Genomic DNA, 8,644 nt, shown 5'->3' with positions numbered 1-8,644 from the left:
TCTTAACATTGATATTATGAATTAAATTAAATAATATCATAATTATAGCAGACCTGTTGAACAAAGCAACACACTAGAATGAGTGGAATTATTACAAGAGAAAGTGAGACATTATTATCATTTTTATTTTATTTTATTTTAGTTTTAGATCAGCTTTAATATTTCAGATAGATTGTAACTTCCATCAATCCCCCATTATTATTATTATTATTAGTTCCACTACATGGAGAAAAGGTTAACAATATCAGTCATGACATTAACATTTTAGTCATTTAGCAGACGCTCTTATCCAGAGCGACTTACATGAGCAATTAGGGTTAAGTACCTTGCTTAAGGGCACATCGACAGATTTTTCACCTAGTCAGCTCAGGGATTAGAACCAGTGACCTTTCGGTTACTGGCACAACGCTCTTACCCACTAAGCTACCTGCTCACTAAACTACGTGTTGATGTGATTGCATTAAATCACCTGACTGTTTGGACGTGTCTGTTAGTAAATGTTTTATTTCTAAGAGATAATGAATAAAATAGAACAATTGACCTTCAATAATTAGTTGTCACTGTGTTAACCACAACCAAACTGTTGGATCTCTGTTTAGGGGTCAGTGCTCTAAAATGAGTCTCTCTGGGGAGAGAGAGGAGGGGGGCTCTGCCTCTAAAATGAGTCTCTCTGGGGAGAGAGAGGAGGGGGTCCCTGCCTCTAAAACAAGTCTCTCTGGGGAACATGACACCAAAGCTAAGAGGTGAGATGACAATGTTGTTTAAGAATTTATAAAGAGTTTATTTCTAAAACGTTATATCCACAATTTTTTCACGTTTGTTATTTTACATCAGAAATGATTGCTTATGGGTACCTTCATGTGCGTGTAAAATATTGTTGTTCTAAGATTTTAATTAATAGATTTTTGCGTATTAATTTTTGTTAAGCAAAACGCTATATAGCTGGAATGAAATGTTTGTATCCTGTATATTTGACTGTGATATGTGGATGTCTCACCAACACACACACACACACACACACACACACACACACACACACACACACACACACACACACACACAGAGACACATCTTTACCAGCATACACACACATCTTTACCAGCATACACACACACATCTATAGAAGTTTTGCATGACACAATCATTTATCCTACTCTTAGTTATTGTCTAATATGTTGTCATGCAGAACCTTATTGTTTTTACTAATTCTGATCGTTGTTACAAGCGGAATTTTGACAATACTACCATCAAATCAACACACTCTTCACTCCTGTTTTAAACAACAAGGGTTCTATCGCTTGCTTAATATATGGAACCACTAAAAGTTCTATATAGAAACCTTTTATAGGGTTCTTTAATCAGAACTCTAGAGGTTCTTCTTCCCTGAACCAAAATGGTTCCATATAGAACCCTGCATGGTGTCATTTATGAATTATGGCTACTACTATTAAATAGGAATATTTTTAGCTAAGAATATAATTTATAGGAAAATAGGAATGGTTGAAAAATCCCAATATTCATTAAAAATTATCCTTAGAAATAGCAGTGCTGGGGGTTTGGAAAGCCATAGTCAGTCAATCAACAATAGAACAATACTCTTATGAAAAATATTGATCTTTAACTTACAGTCTGTGGATACTATGCGACTAGAAAGGTTAAAAATGCATGTAAGACATCACAGCGCAGCTGAAAAAAATATGGCAGGTGGAAATCAAAAGAGGATGTTCTACGGAGATAGGTGGGCGGGGCTGAGAGTAGCAGAGGGGTGGGATTAAAAAAGATCATGATCGGTAATAGTCATTACTGTAAACACTATAGATGTCTGAGTACTATCTATCCAAAATGTAATGTGTATAATTAATTATTATTATTATTATATATATAAAAAAGTAATTACTGTGTATAAAAGTATTGTATGGGGGGTAGAATTTATCTTCGTTATATTCAAACACACTGGTGGCCAGGGAGGCATCTCTTTGTTCGAACGATGGCCCAACTCTGGCTGACTTCTTTACAATACAATACATTAAAATACAGTACAACTTTGTCCATTAGTTCCAGCAAACAACAAAAATGTATTTTCTGCTCCGTTCATAACCCCCCCAAACAGCAGACCTCACACATACAGTTGAGACCAGCACAGGTTCAAGCTGCAGTGCAGCGCCCCTGGATGGAGAGCATGTTGTGGGGTTAAGGGCCTTGCTCAAGGGCCCAACGAAAGGTGATTGTTTTGAGGACGTGGACCCAGCAGCCCTCCAGGGGTCAGATCAATTCCGCCCGTTCTTTCCAGCGCCCGGCCCGGGATTCAAACTGGACACTTTTCGGCCACAGGTCCAACGCCTGCCACAGCTCCAACTCATTTGCCGCTGGGCGAAAACCTGAGTTAATATTCAGAAATAAGCAAGAGTTAATCTGCCAAAATGAAGACAAAATGTTATGCAGACATCATTATTATGATAACATACATTCAGTTGTCATCAGCAGCAGCCACAAGAGAGAGAGCCTCTGATAGTTCTGGGTAACTGCCAGACTGAGCAAAACATAGATAGTGTGTTAAAAGACATGTAATGATTAATAATAATAATAATAATATGCCATTTAGCAGACGCTTTTATCCAAAGCGACTTACAGTCATGCGTGCATACATTTTTTTTTGTGTATGGGTGGTCCCGGGGATCGAACCCACTACCTTGGCGTTACAAGCGCCGTGCTCTACCAGCTGAGCTACAGAGGACCACATTACTAGGCTATTGAATCACCAACATTTATCATACATAATTATTATACAGAAATCATTGTCAAAAGCTGAAGAGAAACTGTTGCATGTAGATCTATATTATTTATGGATTGATCATATAGAAATATAGAAACATTATTTAAACTACTCCAAAGCAATTACATGTGGCGCAGGAACCACTGACTCGCTGCATGTTTCTATTATCAAGACACCTGCTGGTACCTCTTAACTGGTTAGGACAGCTCATGAGGTGTCCTAAATATCTGCCAACTAGGTGGGACACTTATGAATAAAGAGGCTTCATGCATAGCTTTAATTTATACCCATAAGAGTAGGACTAAAATGGCTTTATTCTCAGCACTTATACGACACATTTTCTACTCTGAGACGCTTTTTGGATATGGGCCCAGATCTCAAAATATTGTAACGAGCCAGTATTAAATGAGTCTGTCTGGGGAGAGAGAGGACCAATTTTCTACTCTGAGACGCTTTTTGGATACGTGCCCAGATCTCAAAATCTTGTTATGAAAAAATGAATAATTTTGTTTTACATAATAATAATAATAATAATAATAAAGGAAAAAAAATGAAAAAACGTAAAAACAAATAATTTTTGTTTTACATAATAAAAAATGAATTTTACTAATATAAGCCACTGTAAAGACTGGGTTTAGTTTATTATGTGGCTCTGCTCATGTCCGCGTTCTGGAACTGTCCGCGTCCCCGTACAGAACTGTCCGCGTCCACGTACGGTTTGGTGCCAAGCATATTGTCCAGTTACGCGCAGAGTGGACTGAGGTGATGTTGGGGAATAACGACGGAGTTCGTTACAGTGTTGAGACGCCGACGTTTATTGTTCAATTTGCTTTTTTGCGTAATGGTCAGTGACAGTATGAGTGTAGCCAGATCCTTTTCACTCGCTATCCTTGTTTCATCTTGTGGTTCACCGGATTCCAGTTAGGCGCAGAGTGGACGTTACAGTGTTGAGATACCGAAGTTTATAGTTAGGTTGCGTCAATTCGAATCTGGTATTGGAACAAAAGAGGTGAACACACGTCTTCTAAAATGTACTAGTATTTTAATTAATGGAGACACTTGAATTGGTAAATATGATGTTCGTATATACGGGCCCACTGAAAAACCACGCAGGGCAGACAGAGAACTAACTTTTTCAACCCAATGTTCTTCTTTAATACTCTGACAGAGATAGTTCCTGCTCCAGGCTGGGCCTGTCAGAGTAGAGGCTGAGCGTGGTTTAAACTTACCCAGCCTATCGATGGCGCACAGGCTGGTCCCAGCCCCTTGGCGCTTCACTGTTGCCAGGCATTAGTTGTTATCTTTACAACTTGTCTCGAGTCAGCAACCTCAGACATAGTTTGTCCTTCTTTGTGGCAGAACACATGTCCTTGAGCGGTTTAACAAAGAGGCAGAGTGTGTGTGAGTCACAAGTCTGTCTCAGCCTACCCCTTAACGGTTCCTCACATTAATCACAGCTTGTTATGTTAAACAATCTATATCAGTACAGCACAAACCTCTTATGTTTCATCATTAATGTATTATTTCTAAGCAAGGCATCACATCTAATTATAAGAAAATAGATCCCAACATTATTGTTCAATTTGCTTTTTGCTTTACGGTCAGGGACAGTATGAGTATAGCCAGTTCCTTTTCACTCGCTATCCTTGTTTAATTTTGTGGTTCACCGGATTCGTCATCATCCTCGAGGGACAGACGAACGACCTGCTAGCTAGCCAAGCTAGTTGGTACAGCTAGCTAAGCTAGCTACTCTACCAGCAGCATCCTAGTTATACTAGCTACCACTACATCCTCACCGGCTGCCTGCATTTGTTGTGGACCGATGGAGCTCGCTGGTTGTTTCTTCACCTGTTAAATACCGTGGAGGGCTTCTCCCTCTCTCGTTGACGGATGCTGGCCTACGCTCCCTCTGTCCGGTTCTCCTCTCTTCACTAGATGGACAGTAACTTTAGTGTTTAACCCCTCTGTGTCCAAGGACTGAACTTTTGAATATTATTTTTGGGGCGCCTCAAGTGACATTTTTTACAACGTTTATTTCAGATAAAATTAGTTCATTGCATCCGCCATGGAGCCCAGTTTCATAATATTACCCTTTGTCCCTAGTTAAAAAACAGGCCTTATTTTAGGTCATTTTTTACCCTACCAGCTCCTATTAGTTCTATTGACTCCCCTTCTGAACATTCTATTCCCAGCCCATTATTTTGCATCACAATTGCAGCTTCATGGTTAACCATATTTGTTTTCAGAAAAAGGTGTACAACCTAAACAAAACGCATGTCCCTGTCCTCTTTTTCAAGATGTGGCCGATTAAAACAGCCAGAATAATTTTTTTAAATTAAGAAACAACCATTTTTTTTTACAACATGTTGTTTCTAAATGGCTGCTGGGTAATTTCATATGCATCGACATCTTCGTTCGTAGGCATCAAATTGAGCGAATGCTGCGCAGGTTCACTGAGTTGCAAACCAAATGGGTATAATGGGGTGATTGTTGTCTAATCGGGTGGTCTAGCTAATGGATTTGTAGATCTGATGCAGTTGCTGCCTAAGATTATGAGCCTAGCAAGTGTCATGAATGAGTTATGTAGTACCCACATACGGCCACAAGGAGGAGCAAGAGAGCTATAAACCCATACTGTTTTTCGCATTAAAATCCCTAAACCTAACAATCAATCAAATGTATTTATAAAGCCCTTTTTACACCAGCAGATGTCACAAAGTGCTATACAGAAACTCTTACCCTACTTATAACCTATTTTAGCCGTAACCCTAACCCCTAATTCTAGGGTAGGGTAGCCTAGAACACTTTTAGAAACCATTTTAGTAATAATATTATTTTAGTAAATATAATTATAGTACTAAATAACATTTTGATTATTTTGTTAATCAACACCTGTCAAGCGTTTTGCTGTTTTTTCGTTGTTATTTGTTATTTTATGATATTTATTATTGCAAGGCAGAACGCTTGATAAATAATACGCATTTGTTTTATTTTTCAAATGTGGTTTGAACTGGGTGACCTAGTAACCTCTGTGTGAAAGTCCAGCAATTGGTGTGGGATAGGTGGGGCAGGTTTGAGACTGATCTAAGGAATTAACAAGAAAATTACACTTAATTCTCAGCTGCCTCACCAATTTCTGTACATTAATTAATTACTTTGAATTGCTAAATATTTCCAATAGATGACAGCATAAGACCACGAAGCATCAGTTATAGGCTACAAGCAACAATATTGATTGACATAAAATAGGATGCAACCAAATACTATATGTCCCATGATTATCTAAAATGGTCACTCATTACTTTAGCTAGCTATATATCTCGTATTAGACATGTGTTGCTTTTGGAAGAGCAATTAAATAGTGACTATAGCAGGTGTTGAACCCCGGGTAAATAATCACTAGTCAGATGCACTAACCTCAACCCTAGTATACATATAAGATAAAAAATTATTTTAATATCTGATATTGGGAGTAAACAACCTCGGAATAGATAAGACAAGAGTGCGTCTTCCAGCCGGCCAATAAATTACATCATGTAACCCTTGCGGTTAGCAAATGTACCTCAACATGCCCCTCGCTTGTGCTAGAAGGCAGAGTGCTCGCTGCTGGTTGATGAATCTGACAATGAATGTACTAGGAAAATACGTTTTTCTCGACCAGAGGTGACTAAATTTATGTTCAGGCTTATTGATAACTGTTATAGTAATGAAGTATAATTTCAAAACATGAGCATAAAAACAGCTAATAATAAACATGAATCATCATTATATTATTTCACAGTAATCTGTTAAATGCTTTTTCAGTCGTTCCTCTTGCGTTAGCAGTGTGGAAAGGGACAGTAAAAAGTGTGTGCAGGAGTTTTCCTGTGAGGGGGAGTGGTGGTGTATCCAGGGAGAAAACTAAACTAACCTTGTCATGTAACCTTGAAATGTCATTCGTGGTCTTATGCTGCCATCTATTGGAATTATTTAGTAACTGCAGTAGTACTGAATAAAGTGTATCCTTACTAAAGTAGTAATTACTCAGAATTGCAAAATATGACATTTTCTAGTTTATTTTACCACTTACAACCATAACATAACAATGTATAGCATAACAAACAATGAAACTGACAAAAACCAAAAACACCATACATTTAGTTAACTATATATATATATATTTTTAAACTATTTATTTAGATGGGTGACATTATCTGCCAATGTAACACCACTGTAGATAAAGAAGAGCTCTCCAGTAGGTGAACCAAAACATTCAAAGTCCATTTTCTCAAAATTGAGGTTACAAGTTTATCATCTTTCAAAGCAGAATTACTTTCCCATTGTTCCTCAACTGTAGTGTATGATATACCTTTTTCTAGCTGAGTCTCTACTTTTATCCAAAGTAAAAAAAAAAAACATTTCAAAATTTGCTACATTTGACTGTGTAAAACCTAGCAGTACTACTTATTTCTCTGCGAGTGAGGCAGATATGTAGCATTTTGCAAAAAAACATGATTATTTGTCTCTCTGAAATGAAACCATCAAGTGATAGATTTTAAACAAATACATGTCTGTCATTTAACAACCCCATGCCATGATTAGCTAGTGAAAAAAGACACCAATATCTTTCATAATTTCTTTAAACAATAGAAGCTAATTGACGAACATTTCTGAAAATGGATATATAGTGTTTTGGAATTAAACTCTTCTCATGTTTCCCCATCTGAGCTCAGAGTAGATGAGAGACGTAATGTTTGTCTCTGTTGTGTTGAAGCCCAATCAAGCAGGAGAGACCAGCCTCCCCTGTACCCAGCTGTGTGTCCATGAAGAGTGACCGGTCTAAGGGTCTTCCTATATACTTCAGAGAGGGAGACTTTTCTACTGAACAAAGGTAAGAAGAACTCATGGGTCATGGTCAGTGAGTTAAACAACACTGTCTCTAGTAATTTCTCCTCTCCCATTTTCCCATTTATTTTTGTTATTTAAATATTCCATAGGCTAATCATTTTTTCCATTTTCATTGTCCTGAAACAATATTAAACAAACAAAACATTCCCTCCCTGTGTGTGTGTGTGTGTCTGTGTGTGTGTGTGTGTGCGTGTTTGTGTGTGTGTGTGTGTGTGTGTGTGTGTGTGTGTGTGTGTGTGTGTGTGTGTGTGTGTGTGTGTGTGTATGTGTGTGCACTCCCTGGATGAGGAAATGTAATCTCATGTTTTGTCCACAGAAACCAACAGGAGAGATCAGAGTCAGAGATTCTCCGTGGTCAGTCTTCCCAGAGTCATCAAACAGACCTGGCCTCCATATTCAGTGTATGTGGTCCTGTATTGTACATTTGTTTTTGTTTACCTCAAGTAAAGTTGATCTGTCAATCATTCATGAATGTGTTAATGAGAAAGCATTTATTCTCTTGCTTAACTTATTTACTTTATTTATTTCAGTTGCTTGAAGAGAATATTATGACATTTGTGAAGAACGAGCTGAAGATGTTCAAGAGGATTCTTAGTCCAGAACTCCCAGAAGGCTTTGAGAGACAGAAGCAGGATAAGGAAGTGGTGGATGCTGAAGATGAGAAGCAGGAGAGCAGTGCCAGAGAGGGGGCTCTGAAGATCACACTGCACGTCCTGAGGAAAATGAACCAGAAGGAGCTTGCTGACACACTGGAGAAAAGTAAGAGCTGTCTGCCTCATGTTGAATGCTGTTTTAGAACATTTAAAAGCTGTAGCTAAAGTACAGCTAAAGTAGCTGTGTAACTCAATGATATTGTAGCAGCCTTAACACAACACCTAGTGACCTCATCAAGTAGCAGCAGGGATGTGTTGTGGTGATTCATTTAGACACAGAGAGAGAGAGAGAGAGAGAGAGAGAGAGAGAGAGAGATAGAGAGAGAGAGAG

The 8,644-nt window shown here is 38.3% G+C and overlaps 1 long non-coding RNA gene across 1 annotated transcript; it reads left to right on the top strand.

Annotated features, from left to right (window-relative positions):
* Positions 1–414: 414 nt before the first annotated feature.
* Positions 415–8,060, top strand: LOC311124547. Its single transcript, XR_014612774.1, has 3 exons — positions 415–743; positions 7,527–7,643; positions 7,977–8,060. It is a non-coding gene; the product is annotated as an uncharacterized lncRNA (long non-coding RNA).
* The last annotated feature ends 584 nt before the right edge of the window (positions 8,061–8,644 follow it).

Source organism: Coregonus lavaretus, assembly GCF_964263955.1.
Source record: "Coregonus lavaretus genome assembly, contig: HAP1_SCAFFOLD_682, whole genome shotgun sequence".
Taxonomy (NCBI): domain Eukaryota; kingdom Metazoa; phylum Chordata; class Actinopteri; order Salmoniformes; family Salmonidae; genus Coregonus; species Coregonus lavaretus.
Note: the sequence above shows the minus strand (reverse complement) of the source record. Positions and strands in the feature narration are given on the sequence as shown.